Below are 17,072 nucleotides of genomic sequence, written 5' to 3'. Positions count from 1 at the left end.
TAAAATTTAATCACTTTCTTCTCAGTGAAAAGTATATTATGCCATGCACTATGTGCTATTTACGAAGTTTTTCACTGAGAAAGTGATCAAATTTTATTAATAATGCAATCAAATTTTATAAATAATATGAATAAGTCAAGTCAAATAAGGACTGAAAAATGACTGCTTATGAGGCTCATAAAAAAGAAAACAAATATATTTGAAGTTTGAAACAAACAAAATGGAAAGAAAAAGATCAAGAAAATACTAACAAAAGCTAACAGCAATTTTTAACATTAGACTCCAAAACAAAAATTTAAAAGACGGAATATTTCATATTGCTGCCAGAAATAAAATAATTGCTATCCACTTGGTATCAGAAGCCTCACAAATCTACCATCCCAGTAGTGGCATGTGAGTAAAGTAGTTCTGGTAGGAAATGCTTGGGCCCAACAGCACAGCTTTGCATTTACGAGCCTGCTGCTATGATTTGAATGTTTGTGTTCCCTGCAAAATTTATGTTGAAACTTAATCGCCAATGCAGGAGTATTAACTGGTGAAGCCTTTAGTAGGTGACTATTTCATGAGGCCTCCTCCTTCATGGATAAGATTAAAGCCCTTATAAAAGAGACTTCACAATATATTCGGCCCTTTGGCCCTTCTGCCTTTCACCATGTGAGGATGTAACAATGAGTCATTACCTTGGAAGCATTGAGTAAACCCTCACCAGATACCAAACCTTGACAGCACATTGATCTAGAACTCCCTAGCCTCCAGAACTGCTAGAAATAAATTCATATTGTTTGTAAATATCCAGTCTTTGGTATTTTGTTAAAACAGCACAAATGAACTCAGATAGCTACTTTGCCTACTTATGCAACCAAATGTCCAATCTGCTAGTAGGAGAAACCTACACTGAAACTCATACAGCACTATTCCTTGAAGAGATCAATGGGCTAATTGGTGACAAGTTGATTACACTGAATATCTTCCATCCTGGAAGAGAGAGATATTCAATCTAAAAAACTAGACATATATGCTGGATTTAGATTTGTTCAACCTCCCTTCAGGGCATCAGTCAGCACCTCTTTCTATTAGGACGCATTTGATCCACCAGCATGGGATTCCTCAGAATAGTGGATTCACTTTACAGGAGAAAAGTGTGGAAGTGAGTCCAATAGCCTGCTGGAGGCCATTTCAGTTTTCTCTTGAAGGACTATTGAATCGAAGCACCAGCTTAGCTCAGAAGCAATGTTCTCTGAGAATTGGGTGCCATCCTCCAACATACAATACAGACATTAAATCAAAGAACTTTGTACTAGTATTGGGCCATGCACTATGTGCTATGTATGTTTGTATGTTTCCAATAGGAAGATTGAAGGATTCCAGGAATCAGGGAGGGAAGCAAGGGTGGCCCCACTTACCATACCATCATCCTCAATCACCCACTGAGGGATTTGAGCACATCTTTCCTATCTAAGATGCTCCAGAGCACTCCCCATGGAGTTGACTGAAACTTTGTTGGGTCTGCATCACAGATTAGCTTTTCTGTCTATTAAATCCTATTTCCTCCCAATTCTTTCCACAGGTGTTGATCCCTAATAATTATCCTGTACCCCAAACTCCATCTCAGAATCTGCTTCCACGTAACAGGACCTATAATAAATGCATCTTCATCATGTGCATTTTTAGGAATGCTGTCAGAACCATTTTCACATTTCTAACAATAAACAAACTGGTGTGCTCATTAATGAGGGAATTCTGGTTCATAGCTTCCTCAATGAGGACCTGTCTTGACAATGGGAAGTGACACAGATTCTATTAATGTTATCTTGTTTTTATTACCTAACAAGTCACCATGCTTAATTCAGCTGTCATTCTTTCTAAAATAAGAATGCCATTACTTGACATTGCTTTTCACAGGGACTATTTGACAGCCTTACAGATCTCTAGAATAATTCCACTTTCTTTCTTTGTAAGTTACAGGAGTTCAAAGTACAGCAGTTTATCACTTGCTCTTGGTTAAAGTTTATTTCTTTGTATTGTTGGTGTGATGAGTGTTTGAGGGATTGAATGAACAGTGAGTTAAACATTCTAAGTGTAAAACGTAATTATACATAACCTTCCTCCTTCATTAACCAACATTATCCACCCATTTCCTCAAAATATAATGTGACCCAATAAGTAAATTTCTAATATGCCTATTTTGTATGTCTGTGTTTGCCTTAAAGAAAATACAAATTACTGGAAAAAAGTTCATTGCTATATTTCTTAAAACATTAAAACATGCTAATATGAATTCAGTCTTCAAAGATGAAAAAGAGGTTCCACATATATAATGCATCTGAATTCCTTTTATAGAAATTATTTTAATTAATTTAGTATTTATTTTTCTTCTCTTTACACTTAAATTTTAATGTTGGGACAGTAATGATTATGAAGCAATTGTGTACTCTGGTTATGTTTCTTTAAACAAAATCGAAATATGGTAAGATTTTTAACTTACTTGCTATCAATTAATATTCTACCTGCATATAAATTATACATATAATACTTAGAAATTTTTGAAAAAGCATACATGAATAGCACATTATAAGGAGGTAATAAAAATTAAAAATTAATAAGCAGAAAGAAGAAATTCAGTACACAAAACAAAAATTAGACAATAGAGTCCTACCACTGCACATTTTTAAATGTGTGTCAATCAGGATTAATAATGCCAGGTGCTATAACAAACAATATCTCAGTGGATTTGTCAGAGGCAATTGAACCAGAGTGACTCCATGTTGAGTGAGGGCTAGGAAAATGAGGATGGGGCTTGCTGAGCTGCATTCCCAGAAAGTCAGGTATTCTTAGCCTCTAGAAGTTCACAGTTAAGAGAATAGATTGATAATGTTTACTAAACGAACCCAGACTTGGGAGTGTCAATATCTTGATATCTGGAGAACAAAAGCATTCCTAATTTTGCTTTAAAGATAACAATATTGATTCTTGCAAAATATAGTAATTAAGAAAATAAATCCTTTATCACAAACCCCTGTAGCAGGGCACATCTGCCCATGATCTTTTTTATCCTGTACATAAACAAGCATTGTACCTAGGGTGGACATATTCCTCCTCTTACTTTTGGGAATGGCCTACTCTGTCTATGGAATAGCTGTTCTTTTACTTTACTTTCTTCATAAACTCGCTTTTGCTTTGCACTGTGGACTCACCCTGAATTCTTTCTTGTGTGAGATCCAAGAACCCTCTCTTGGGGTCTGGATCAGGACCCCTTTCCTGTAACAGATTTGGGCAATAAACTGGGGTGTGGGTGTGTAGGTGTGGGTGTAGGGATGTGTTTTCTCATGGAAAATCTCATGTGTATTGTAAACCAAAAATAAAATTCTAAGCCCTCCCCCCTCCCTCTCAGCCAAGGGCATTCCAAAATAAACCAGTTCAGGCCATGATGGGAAGGAGGAAGGAGGGTCAGATATGCCTCATTATACCCTCCTCCCTTTGGCACCCAGGCACAGCTGACTAGCATTAACATTGAGCAATAAGACACCAAAATCCAGCCTGACTCTCTAATATAGCATCACATGACAGATAGCCGGCCCTGAAAGAAATCAAAGTATTTTACTCCAAAATACATTTCTTTAACATATTTTGAAATGGCCTTGCAAAACTATCTCTCAGGAGGGAAAATCTACTTTTTGTAGAAAATCCCCATTCCTTTCTAGGCCTTTTCCTTGATCCAGGAGAGAACTTAGAGTCTGGCACTTTTTTAGGTCTGATAAGACCTCTGAAGCTGCTACCAGGAGGCTTTATCTGCATTTTAAAACCTTGGTCTCCACAACCCCTTATCTTAACCTAGACATTTGTTTCTATTGATTCCAGGTCTTTAGATAATAACTCTTTCAGCAATTGCCAATTAGAAAATCTTTGACTCCATCTGTGACCTGGAAGCCCTCCCTTCAGAGAGAGGGCTTCAAGTTGTCCTACCTTTCTGGATTGAAACAATATTCATGTTACACACATTGACTGATGTCTTAAGTCTCCCTAAAACGTATAAAACCAAGCTATAGCCTGACCACCTTGGCACATGTTTTCAGGATGTCCTAGGGCTGTGTCACGGGCCACTGCTCACTCATATTTGACTCAGAATAAAAGTCTTCAAATATTTTACAGAGTTTGATTCTTTTTGTCACAGTATGTTTCTGATTTGGTGACTCTCTTGGGCAGCTCTGCTTCAAGTAGTGACTTAGTGATCACAGCTCCTTTTGTTACAGGAAGTAGCTTGTCAGGCATGAATAGGGCATGAGAGGGTCTCTCCCCGACAACCTCATCGAGAATGTCAGGCAAGCATCAGGTGATGGTCAGGTGATTGTTACACTGTTTCTCTAAAATAATAATTGGTCACAGCCAGCACCAGGAAAAGGGAGTCTCCCAATAGATAGAAAAACCTGAAACTGGTGATCAGTAGCATCCCGATAAGATCTCAGGAGTTGGGTGAGTGGGCTCAAGCATAAGCACTAAGAGGCAAAATGGCTGAGTTTAACTGATATATGACCTTCTAGGAGCATTTGACTGGTGAGAGAAGAATGCCCCAAGTAAGCATGCGTACAACTCCAGTAAACATACTGCACATACGGCGCCTCCCAAGTGCTGGCAGGCCACTGTGCATGCAGACTGCCCACCCCAAGGAAATAATCAGGGGAGAAGTGACACATGACCCTGGAAGTATGCCAACAAACCATGCACTTGATCTCTCAAGTCACCTGCTTGGCCCTCTTCTAAGTGTACTTTACTTCCTTTTGTTCCTGCTCTAAATCTTTCTAATAAACTTTCACTCCTGTTTTAAAACTTGCCTCAGTCTCTCACTCTGTCTTATACCCCTCAGTTGAATTATGTCTTCTGAGGAGGCAAGAATTAAGGTTGCCGCAGACCTTTATGGATTTGCCACTGTTAAACACTGTGATGTGACCATCTGCCAGACTTTTGTCTGTGCTTCTGCTAGATACTCTACATTCAGTCAGTTCATAAGCATACAGAGAGCATGTTTAAGATTGCAAGATAATTTAGAGGTCATGTTTAAAACTGGCATACATCCATTCATATTCTGTTGAGCAGGCTTAGTTACATGGCCCCATGTTGATACAAGGTGACTGGAAAGAATAGTATTTCTCTATGACTAAAAGAAAAATGAAGTAGTTTGTTAAACACACAGCAATTCCTCTGCTTTACAAGGCAGAATATATATATAAATAATGAGCTTAATCATTCTTATTTTCTTATCAGTGGAAGCAAAGTTGTATGTGAGGAAAAGAAACATGTCTCTATTAATAAATGATTTTTTAAAATATGTATCAAGTGAGTGCTAATACAAGGAACATTAATAATAGATAATGCCACAAAGTGGTTTTCCAGAAAATATAAAGGTAACAATCCAATCAAAAAACTGGCAAAAGATTTGAATAGATGTTTCTCAAAATAAGACATACAAATGGAAAACAGGCATACGAAAAGGTGCTCAACATCACTGATCATCAGAGAAATGCAAATCAAGGCTACAATGAGATATCATTATATCATTTGTATATAAAATGGGTTATATTCAAAAGACAGGAAATAACAAATGCTGAAGAAGATGTGTAGAAAAATAAACCCTTGTGCACTATTGGTGGGAATGTAAATTAGTACAACCACTATGGGGAACAGTTTGGAAGTTCCTCAAAAAACTAAAAATTGAGCTACCATATGATCCAGCAATCCCACTGTTGGGTATATATATCCAAAAGAAAGGAAATCAGGACCTTGAAGAGATAACTGCACTCCTATGTTTGTGGCAGCACTGTTCATAACAAGATTTGGAAGCAACCTAAGTGACCATCAACAGATGAATGGATAAAGAAAATGCGGTACACATACACAATGGAGAACTATTAAGCCAAAAAAAAGAATGAGATCTAGTCACTTGCAACAACATGGATGGAACTGGAGATCATTATATTAAGCAAAATAAACCAGGCACAGAAAGACAAACATCACATGTTCTCACTTTTTTCTGGTATCTAAAAATCAAAACGATTGAACTCATACAGATAGGGAGTAAAAGGATGGTTACCAGGGGCTGGGAAGGGTAGTGGGGAGCAGGGGGAAGTGGGGATGTTTAATGAGTACAAAAAAAAAATTAGTTAGGAGTGGCTGGCTGGAGTTCCAGGCCAGTGGGACTTATCCTGTAAGGCACCATGCAAGTGGGGTGACTCTTACTACTCAGCGCCCTGGATTCAGCCTCATTCCTAGGGAATTGTTTACCAGTTTTTGAAGTATCCCAGCAACCAGGGGCTGAAGCGGACTCCCAGCACTGCACAGCTGCTTTACAAAAATGTGGCCAGACTACTTTGTTGTTTTTTCTTTTGACCTCTGAACTTTTCACTGGCCTCCTGCTCCCCAAAGGGTACCCTGCTTCTGCTGGCTTAATGCTTCAGAACTTTGGTGTCATTGGTCTCAAACACCACTTGACCATCCACTATCTGGCAGGTGGTGGTGTTTTGGATGGTTTGCATGGAGTTGCTGCTGTCCAGGGCATCACCAAGATTGAAGTCCTTGCCATCTTCCAGCAGGTGGCGGTAGGTGGTGATCTCAGCCTCCAGCTTGACCTTGATGTTCAGCAGGTCCTCCTACTCCTGGGCTTAGCGCTGTCCCTCTGCCCGAGTCTGTGCCAGCTCTGACTCCAGGTGCGGCAGGATCCCATTGAGCTGCTCCATCTGGTGGGTGTAGTGGGCCTCCACCTCCCTCAGGCTGTTCTCCAAGCTGGCCTTCAGATTTCTCATAGAGTCCAGGTCCATCTCCAAGGACTGGACTGTATGTCTCAGCTCCATGAGCATCATCTCAGCAGCTCCAACCTCGGTGGTCTGTATGGTGACCACTGTGGTCTCTCCTCAATCTGCTGAGACCAGTACTTGTCAAGCTCCTCTCGGTTCTTCCAAGCCAGCTCGTCATATTGGACCTGGATGTCTGCCATGATCCTGAGATTTGGGGGCATCTACCTCCACGGTCAACCCAGAGCTGGCTATCTGGGCTTGTAGGCCTTTTACTTCCTCTTCGTGGTTCTTCTTTATAAAGAGTAGCTCTGCCTTGAGAGCCTTGATCTCTGTCTCCAGCTGCAGCCGAGTGACATTGGTCATCAGTGACCTTGTGGAGCCCATGGATGTCACTCTCCACAGACTGGCACATGGCCAGCTCTGTCTCATACTTGACTCTAAAGTCATCAGCAGCAAGATGGGCACTGTCGATCTGCAGAATGATGCCGACATTGTCCACAGCATTTGCGAAGATCTGAGCCCTCAGGTCCTCGATGGTCTTGAAGTAATGACTCCAGTCTCTGACCTGGGGTCTCTTCTTCTCCAGGTGCTCCCAGATTTTGCTCTCCAGCTTCCTGTTCTCGGTCTCCAGGCTCCTCACTCTGTCCAGGTAGGAGGCCAGGTAGTCATTCAGGCTTTGCATGGTATCCTTCTCGTACTGGATGTCTCCCATTCCTGCCAGACCCCCGGCCATTCCCATGGCCAGGCCCCTGGATCCCACGCCACCCCAGAAGCTGGTGGAGCAGGACACGGAGATCCAGGAACCAGAGCCCCCAGTGCCTGCATAGACACTGGCTGCACTGCTGACCGGCCGGGCGCCGTAGCTGGGCACCTGGACAGAGCCCAGGGACCGGTAGTTGGTGAAGGTGGAGCGAGTGGTGAAGCTCATGCTGTCCCAGGAGGAGAGCAAGAAGACAGGACTCAGGCTTTGCCGACGACCCAGACAACTTTTTCAAACAGGCCTTTGATCCCATTTCTCCTGACTGGGTCAGACCTCTGATGTGGAGTCTCCAGCCACCTCCCACAGGTGTGTTCAGGCTGGCAACAAGTTTGTACCTCCCTGAGATGGACCTCCCAAAGGAAGGGGCAGGCTGCTATCTTTGCTCATTCACAGCCTTCACAGACGTATCACTGGTGATACGTCTAGGTACTGGAAAATCTGAGTTGATTAGGGACTAGAGAAGACTCTCAGCATACCACAGAAGCCCTACTGAAAAGTAGCTAGACTGTTAAAGGGAAAAAAAAAAAATCACCTAAAAGTCAGCAACCTCAAAGATAGAAGGTAGATAAGCATAAAAAGATGAGAAAGATTCAGCACAAGAATGCTGATAAAACATTGCAGGAGTTGACAGACAAAATAGCTGGTATGAAGAAGAATGTAGCCAACCTGACAGAGCTGAAAAACACCCTACAAGAATTTCATATTGCAATCACAAATATTAATAGCATAATAGATCAAGCAGAAGAAAGAATCTCAGAGCTTGAAGACTGCCCGTCTGACAGGATGGGAGCAGACAAAAATAGAGAAAAAAGAAGGAAAAGGAATAAACAAAACCTCCAAGAAATGTGGGCTTAGGTAAACAGACTGAATCTATGACTGATAAGTGTACCTACAAGAGATGGGAAGAATGGAATCAATTTGGAAAACATACTTCAGGATATCATCCATGAGAACATTCCCAACCTAGCTAGACAGGCCAACATTCAAATTTCATAAATGAAGGAGAAATAAGATCTTTTTCAGACAAGCAAATGCTGAGATGACTTGTTACTTCCAAAACTGCCTTACAAGAGATCCTGAAGGATGCAATAAATATGAAAAGTAAAGACCATTACCAGTCATTATAAAAACACACTGAAGTACACAGACCAGTGACACAATAAAGCAACTACATAAGTCTGCAAAATAACTAGCTAACATCATGATGACAGGATCAAATCCACACATATCAGTACTAACCTTAAATGTAAATAGGATAAATACACCAATTAAAAGACACAGAGTGGCAAGCTGGATAAAGAACCAAGACCCATCAGTATGCCATCTTCGAAAGACCCATCTCACATGCAATGACCCACATAGGCTTAAAATAAAGAGATGGAGGAAAATCTACCAAGAAAATGGAAAACAGAAAAAAATCCGGGGTTGCAATTCTCCTTTCTGACAAAACAGACTTTAAACCAACAAAGATCAAACAAGATGAAGAAGGGCATTACGTAATGGTAAAGGGTTCAATTCAGCAAGAAGAATTAACTATCCTAAATACATATGCACCCAACACAGGAACACCCAGATTCATAAAGCAAGTTCTCAGAGACCTTCAAAGAGACTTAGACTCCCACAAAATAACAGTGGGGAATTTTAACATCCCACCAACAATATTAGACAGATCATCGAGACAGAAAATTAACAAAGATATTCAGGACCTCAACTCAGCAGTGGATCAAATGGACCTAATAGATATCTATAGAACTCTCCACCCAAAAACAACAAAATATACATTATTCTCATCACTACATGGCACTTAATGTAAAATCAATCACATAATCAGAAGTAAAACACTCCTCAGCAAATTCAAAAGACCTGGAATCATAACAAACAGTCTCTCAAACCACAGTACAAATTTGAAATCAAGACTAAGAAATTCATTCAAAACCATACAATTACACGAAAATTGAATAACCTGCTCTGAAATGACTTTTGGTTACGTAATAAAATCAAGGCAGAAATCAACAAGTCCTTTGAAACTAATGAAAACAAAGATACAATACACCAGAGTCTCTGGGACACAGTTATAGCAGTTTTAAGAGGGAAATTTACAGCACTAAATGCCCACATCAAAAAGTTAGAAAAGCCTCAAGTTAACCTAACATCACAACCAAAAGAACCACAGAACAAATAGTAAACAAATCCCAAAGTTAACAGAAGACAAGAAACAACCAAAATCAGAGCTGAACTGAAGGAGACTGAGACGCAAGAAACCATTCAAAGCTTCAATAAATACAGGAGCTAGTTTTTTGAAAAATTAATAAAACAGATCACTGCTAGCTAGACTAATAAAGAAAAAAAGTAGTTTCAAATAAACACAACCATAAATGACAAGGGGGATATTACCACTGACCCCGTAGAAATACAAACAACCATCAGAGAATATTATGAACACCTCTATGCACATAAACTAGAAAATCTAGAAAAAATGGATAAATTTCTGGACACATACACCCTCCTACAACTGAACCAGGAAGAAACTGAATCCCTGAACAGACTAATAACGAGTTCTGAAATTGAGGCAGTAATAAATAGCATACCAACCAAAAAAAGCCCAGGACCAGATGGATTCACAGAGGAATTCCTCCAAATGTACAAAGAAGAGCTAGTACCATTCCCTTTGCAACTATTCCAAAATGTTGAGGAGGAAGGACTCCTTCCAAACTCATTCTGTGAGGCCAGCATCATCCTGATACCCAAACCTGGGAGAGATACAACAAAAAAAGAAAACTTCAGGCCAATATCCTTGAGGAATACTGACGCAAAAATCCCCAACAAAATACTAGCAAGCCAAATCCAGCAGCATATCAAAATATATCAAAATAGCTGATCCACCACAATCAAGTAAGCTTCATCCTTGGGATGCAAGATTGGTTCAATATACACAAGTCAATACATGTGATTCATCTCATAAACAGAACTGAAGACAAAAACCACATGATTATCTCAAAAGATGCAGAAAGGCTTTTGGTAAAATTCAACATCTGTTCATGTTAAAAATTCCCTATAACTAGGTATTGAAGGAAAATACCTCAAAATAATAAGAACCATATATGACAAACCCACAGCCAACATCACACTGAATGGGCAAAAGCTAGAAGCATTCCTCTTGAAAATCAGCACAAGACAAAGGTGCCCTCTCACCACTCCTACTCCACATAGTATTGGAAGTTCTGGCCAGGACAATTGGGCAAGAGAAAGAAACAAAGGGTATTCAAATAGGAAGAGAGGAAGTCAAACTATCCCTGTTCACAGATGACATAATCCTATATCTAGAAAACCCCCTTGTCTAGGCCCAAAAGCTTCTTAAGCTGATAAACAACTTCAGGAAGATCTCAGGATACAAAATTATTGTGTAAAAATTACTAGCAATTCTATACACCAACAACAGTCAAGCCAAGAGCCAAATCAGGAATGAACTCCCATTCACAGTTGCCACAAAAAATAATTGGAAAAAAGCTCAATATCACTGATCACTAGAGGAATGCACTGAGATCCTATCTTATACCAGTCAGAATGACTATTTAATAAATGACTTTTTAATAAAAAGTCAAAAATAATAGATGCTGGCAAGGTTGTGGAGAAAAAGGAATGCTTATACACTGTTGGTGGGGGTGTAAAATAGTTCAGCCATTGTGGAAGACACTGTGGCAATTCCTCAAAGACCTAAAGACAGAAATACCATTCAACTCAGCAATTCCATTACTTGCTATATACCTAAGGAAGATAAATCACTGTGTTATAAAGACACATGCACATGTATGTTCCTTGCACCACTATTCATAATAGCAAAGATATAGAGTCAACCTTAATGTCCATCAATGATAGAGTGGATAAAAAAAATGTGGTATATACATACCATGAAATACTATGCAGCCATGAAAAGGAATGAGATCAAGTTCTTTGCAGGGACATGGATGGAGCTGGAGGCCATTATCCTTAGCATACTAATACAGGAATAGAAAACCAAATACCACATGTTCTCACTTATAAATGGGAGCTCATACAGGGTTTAATACCTAAGTGATGGGTATATAGGTGCAGCAAACCACCATGGCACATGTTTACCTGTGTAACAAATCTGCATGTCCTGAAGGAAAAAAAAATAAAAATTAAAAAAAAAATAAGTGGGAACTAAATGATGAGAAGACATAGACACACAGAGAGAACAACACAAACTGGAGCCCTTCAGAGGGTAAAGAGTGGGAGGAGGGAGAGAATCAGGAAAAATAATGAATGGTACTAGGCTTAATTCCTGGGTGGTGAAATAATCTGTAAAACAAACCCCCATGACACAAGTTCACCTGTATAACAAACCTGCACTTGTACCCCTAAACTTAAAGTATAAGTCAAAATTTATTTATTTATTTTTAGTCACTTAAAAGCAAAAAAAAAAAAAAAAAAAAAAGGATAGAATGAATAAGACCTACTATTTGATAGCACAACAGGGTGATTATGGTCAATAATAACTTAATTATACATTTTAAAATAACTTAAAAGTGTAGTTGGATTGTTTGTAACCCAAAGGATAAATTATTGAGGAGATGAAGACCCCATTCCCCATGATGTGCTTATCTCACATTGCATGCCTGTATCAAAACATCTCAAGTATTTCATAAATATATACACCTACTATGTACCCACAAAAATTGAAAAGAAAATAAAAGGGTACATTCATATTTTTATTCATTTTAGTCTTTATATAAAGCCAAAGGTATATTATTTTTAAGAAAACTTGTGAAGTCATTTCTATAGCATAAGATAATGCTGTTTTCTATTAATCAAAATATCACAGAGTTCAGGTTCCTAAGATGACTTTATGGAGATGTATACCTATATACTTCAAATATCAATTTTCTTACCTAGAATTTTGTCAGAAATAAGATTTTCAAGTAATTTGACTTATCCTGGCAGTATTTCCTCTACATAAATTATAAGAAACACTCATTTGATTTCAATGTTATTTCATATTTTCAAGTTTTCAGTTTTTTAATAGATTTTCTTCTCTGAAAGCAAGAGTTGCTAACACTTCTATAATTCTTCCTCTATGCCAGATAATGTTCCAAATATTTTCTATGTACTGTTAGGTTCTGAGGTTTGAACTGAGACAGTCTGGTTTAAGAATCCATGCTTCTAATCACTAACAAGGACTCTTAATAATATTCTTGATTTAAAAGAATATATGAGATTAATAAATAATTTATTTCTATGTATTACCAAATTTACAAAACCACTCAGTATGACAGTTTTATTACTTAGAAAGCCAAGAATTTATTTCATCCACATCGATGAAATAGGGAAAAATGTATATAATTCCAAAGAGTAGTTAATCTAAAAGTTAGGTATGTGGCTTTAATATACTAAGAATTTTTTTACGTTTGAAGTACAGATTCGATCAGATTGCATTATAGGTAAAACTTATTTGCAGGTGATGAAAGCAGCTATGCCAACAATCAAAACTATTCAAATTGAAAGGTAAAATTGACTAGCTGGTATTCAAAATTATTTGACTGACCAAAATATAGGAGCACTAAATGTGATCATAATTTTAATGAAATAAAAACGTAAGCACTCACTTGTTCCTGACAAAATTTTCCTCTTTAGCACTAATTTTAGGAAAGTTTTTTATTTGTTTGTTTGTTTTTACTCTCAGAGCTCTGGAATTCTCTAGAAAAGTGCACAATATACAGAACCGAGATATTATCGTGCTGTTTTTCTAAACTCTGTATCTGACCCTGTAGAACACCTGTGTCTGCAAACACTGATATGAGTGGTCCCACTCAGGGCTGACTTCAAACTGCATTGATCTTTCAATTCACTGCAATATCTGAGAACAGAGTTGGCATGTACTGACTTAAGAAATAAGTTAAAGTATGACAAGGGGATAAAAAATACCAATTAAGTTTTCTCACCTGTAGTGTCAACCTATATAATGCTGACTTATCCTCAAGGATTCCATCACCCACTTTACTAAATTTCCTTCTCTCGCCTCACTTTAGCCTTTGATTTCTATGCCAGCCTTGAATTAGCCAACCCCCTCTACACATCTTATTCTTCTAGTTATTTGGTTCAAAACTTATTTTAAAAGGGGGCTAATTCATTGCCATGAGCTTATAAGATAGTATCCCCTCAACAAGAATCTCTTTCAACTGGACTCCACAGCATGATTTTTTCTAAAGCTTCTCATTCTCCACAACCTCCTCCAATTAATAGTACCTGATAGGTAAATGGTATTTTGACAAAGCCATTTTGACATGAGAACACCTTGAAGCAGTTAAAAATAAAATTATTAAACTTTTCTTAACAACTTTTATTTTTGGTTAATTTGTGAAGCAAATATCATCACTTCAACTCCTCCCTCAGATCTGGGGGAGGAAACAGAAGAAGAGCCAAGGATAACGTGGGGCTTGGGGGTGTCAGTTGCCACACCTGTTTTGAGTAGTTTTGAAATTTGACACAGCTGCTTTAGTCACCTGCAAATAAACCTCTGCCAGAGTCAAACAGCTGCCTCCAAATGGACACTCTGCATCTGATTAAGCTTAGTTTATTATCATTATACATCTGCACTTCTCAAAGTATTCATATCCCCAGGATATGTGGTACTGTGCCAAGGAGACACTCAGAAGCAAGGCTCAACATAACAGCTGCCAGGGATGTCTATTTTAGACATATTTGAGAAAAAAAAATAACCTTGCCTGTTACTGTTTTTATGTTAAAACAAACATGGATATGGCATGAAATTAAATGAAATTTTGAACAAATTGTTAAAATAAAACATGACATGTTAAAGAAAGAGACTGCAAGATGGCCAAATAGGAACAGCTCCAGTCTACAGCTCCCAGTGGGAGTGACGCAGAAGATGGGTGATTTCTGCATTTCCAACTGAGGTACTGGGTTCATCTCACTGGGGCATGTCAGACAGTAGGTGGAGGACACTGGGTGCAGCGCACTGAGCATGAGCAGAAGCAGGGCGAGGCATCACCTCATCTGGGAAGTGCAAGGGGTCAGGGAATTCCCTTTCATAGCCAAGCAAAGCTGTGACAGACTGCACCTGGAAAATCGGGTCACTCCCACCCTAATACTGCGCTTTTCCAATAGTCTTAGCAAACAGCACACCAGGAGATTATATCCCGCACCTGGCTCGGAGGGTCCCACGCCCATGGAGCCTCCCTCATTGCTAGCACAGCAGTCTGAGATTGAACTGCCAGGCGGCAGCCAGGCTGGGGGAGGGGCGCCCACCATTGCTGACACTTGAGTAGGTAAATAAAGCGAACAGGAAGCTCGAACTGGGTGGAGCCCACCACAGCTCAAGGAGGCCGGCCTGCCTCTGTAGACTCCACCTCTGGGGGCAGGGCATAGCTGAACAAAAGGCAGCAGAAACCTCTGCAGACTTAAATGTCCCTGTCTGACAGCTTTGAAGAGCGTAGTAGTTCTACCAGCACGGAGTTTGAGATCTGAGAATGAACAGACTGCATCCTCACGTGGGTCCCTGACCCCTGAGTAGCCTATCTGGGAGGCACCCTCCGAGTAGGGGCAGACTGACACCTCACATGGCTGGGTACCCCTCTGAGACAAAACCTCCAGAGGAACTATCAGACAGCAACATTTGCTGTTTAGCAATGTTCGCTGTTCTGCAGCCTCCACTGCTGATATCCAGGCAAACAGGGTCTGCAGTGGAACTCCCACAAACTCCAGCAGACCTGCAGCTGAGGATCCTGACTGTTAAAAGGAAAACTAACAAACAGGAAGGACATCCACACCAAAACCCCATCTGTACATCACCACCATCAAAGACCAAAGGTAGATAACACCACAAAGATGGAGAAAAAACAGAGCAGAAAAACTGAAAATTCTAAAAATCAGAGCACCTCTCCTCCTCCAAAGGAATGCAGCTCCTCACCAGCAACAGAACAAAGCTGGATGGAGAATGACTTTGACAAGTTGAGAGAAGAAGGCTTCAGATGATCAAATGTCTCCGAGCTAAAGGAGGAATTTTGAACCCATCACAAAGAAGTTAAAAACCTTGAAAACAGATTAGACGAATGGCTAACTAGAATAACCAATGCAGAGAAGTCCTTAAAGGACCTGATGGAGCTGAAAACCATGGCACGAGAACTACGTGACGAATGCACAAGCTTCAGTAGCCGATTCGATCAACTGGAAGAAAGAGTATCAGTGATTGAAGATCAAATGAATGAAGTAAAGTGAGAAAAGAAGTTTAGAGAAAAAAGAATAAAAAGAAATGAACAAAGCCTCCAAAAAATATGGGACTATGTGAAAAGACCAAATCTACGTCTGATTGGTATACCTGAAAGTGACAGGGAGAATGGAACCAAGTTGGAAAACATTCTTCAGGATATTATCCAGGAGAACTTCCCCAACCTAGCAAGGAAGGCCAACATTCAAACTCAGGAAATACAGAGAACGCCACAAAAATATTCCTCGAGAAGAGCAACTCCAAGACACATAATTGTCAGATTCACCAAAGTTGAAATGAAGGAAAAAATGTTAAGGGCAGCTGGAGAGAAAGGTCGGGTTACCCACAAAGGGAAGCCTATCAGACTAACAGTGGATCTCTCGGCAGAAACTCTACAAGCCAGAAGAGAGTGGAGGCCAATATTCAACATTCTTAAAGAAAGGAATTTTCAACGCAGAATTTCATATCCAGCCAAACTAAGCTTCATAAGTGAAGGAGAAATAAAATCCTTTATAAACAAGCAAATGCTGAGAGATTTTATCACCACCAGGCCTTCCCTACAACAGCTCCTGAAGGAAGCACTAAACATGGAGAGGAACAACCAGTAACAGCCACTGCAAAAACGCCAAATTGTTAAGACCATCGAGGCTAGGAAGAAACTGTATCAACTAATGAGTAAAATAATCACATAACATCATGATGACAGGATCAAATTCACACATAACAATATTAACCTTAAATGTAAATGGGCTAAATGCTCCAATTAAAAGACACAGACTGGCAAATTGGATAAAGAGTCAAAACCCATCAGTGTGCTGTATTCAGGAAACCCATCTCACGTGCAAAGACACAAATAGGCTCAAAATAAAGGGATGGAGGAAGATCTACCAAGCAAATGGAAAACAAAAAAAGGCAGGGGTTGCAATCCTAGTCTCTGATAAAACAAATTTTAAACCAACAAAGACCAAAAGAGACAAAGAAGGCCATTACATAAAGGTAAAGGGATCAATTCAACAAGAAGAGCTAACTATCCTAAATATATATGCACCCAATACAGGAGCACCCAGATTCATAAAGCAAGTCCTTACAGACCTACAAAGAGACTTAAACTCCCACATAATAATAATGGATATAAGGATATCCAGGAATTGAATTCAGCTCTGCACCAAGCAGACCTAAAAGACATCTACAGAACTCTCCACCCCAAATCAATAGAATATACATTCTTTTCAGCAACACATCGCACCTATTCCAAAAGTGACCACATAGTTGGAAGTAAAGC

The 17,072-nt window shown here is 39.5% G+C and overlaps 1 long non-coding RNA gene and 1 pseudogene across 1 annotated transcript in view; both read right to left on the bottom strand.

The window, feature by feature from the left end:
- LOC131383732 (uncharacterized) overlaps positions 1 to 17,072 on the bottom strand; it is a 244,123-nt gene that overhangs the window by 103,203 nt on the left and 123,848 nt on the right. The window lies entirely within an intron of this gene.
- LOC116810556 (keratin, type I cytoskeletal 18-like) lies at positions 6,438 to 7,743 on the bottom strand (annotated as a pseudogene).

The sequence above is a fragment of the Hylobates moloch genome, unplaced genomic scaffold (genome assembly GCF_009828535.3).
Source record: "Hylobates moloch isolate HMO894 unplaced genomic scaffold, HMol_V3 SCAFFOLD_1, whole genome shotgun sequence".
NCBI classification, from domain to species: domain Eukaryota; kingdom Metazoa; phylum Chordata; class Mammalia; order Primates; family Hylobatidae; genus Hylobates; species Hylobates moloch.
Note: the sequence above shows the minus strand (reverse complement) of the source record. Positions and strands in the feature narration are given on the sequence as shown.